Raw genomic sequence first — 515 nt, forward strand, 5'->3', positions numbered from 1 at the left:
GGTGGGGTGGGGGTCCCCGGGGCGCCGCGTGCTCCACTCACCTCCGGTCTGCTCGGTTCTCCGCGCCGGTTCCCTGCGTCGCGGCCGGGAAGTTTCCGAAGCTCGGGCGGCGGGAAGCGCCACTGCTGCCGCCTAACGCCACCGGAACCCCGGGTGGCGGCCTCGCCTGGAGCCGAGGGGCAGCCGCCGCCGCCGCTGCGGAGGGAAACTCCAAATCCCGCCTCCGCCGCCGCTGCCTCCTCCGCCTCTGCCGCCGCCTCCTCCCCTCCCGTCGCCTTCTTCTCCGCCCCCTGCCCAGGAGGGGCACTGTAGCTGGCGGCGCGCAGAGAGGGAGCGGGGAGGGGCCGCAGCCTGCCTGGCGTCTCCCTCCACCTCCCACGCCCCCGCCCGCCTTCCTCCCACCTGCAAGCCTCTGCCCTCTAGGCCAGTCCTGTCCGACGCGCCCTGCACTCCCCGGTCCCCAGTGGCGCTACTGAGTGGGGGCTCCTGACCTTGGGGCGCGGGAGTGGGGTTGG

The 515-nt window shown here is 75.1% G+C and overlaps 1 protein-coding gene across 1 annotated transcript in view; it reads right to left on the minus strand.

The window, feature by feature from the left end:
- The window catches only part of DUSP9 (dual specificity phosphatase 9), a 9,285-nt gene extending 9,046 nt beyond the window's left edge, over nt 1–239 (minus strand). The window contains exon 1 of the mRNA XM_017880790.1: nt 42–239. The gene's annotated coding sequence lies outside the window, so the exon portion shown is untranslated. The remainder of the gene's footprint in view (nt 1–41) is intronic.
- Nucleotides 240–515: the final 276 nt, after the last annotated feature.

Source organism: Rhinopithecus bieti, unplaced genomic scaffold, assembly GCF_001698545.2.
Source record: "Rhinopithecus bieti isolate Rb0 unplaced genomic scaffold, ASM169854v2 scaffold_12667, whole genome shotgun sequence".
Classification (NCBI taxonomy): Eukaryota; Metazoa; Chordata; class Mammalia; order Primates; family Cercopithecidae; genus Rhinopithecus; species Rhinopithecus bieti.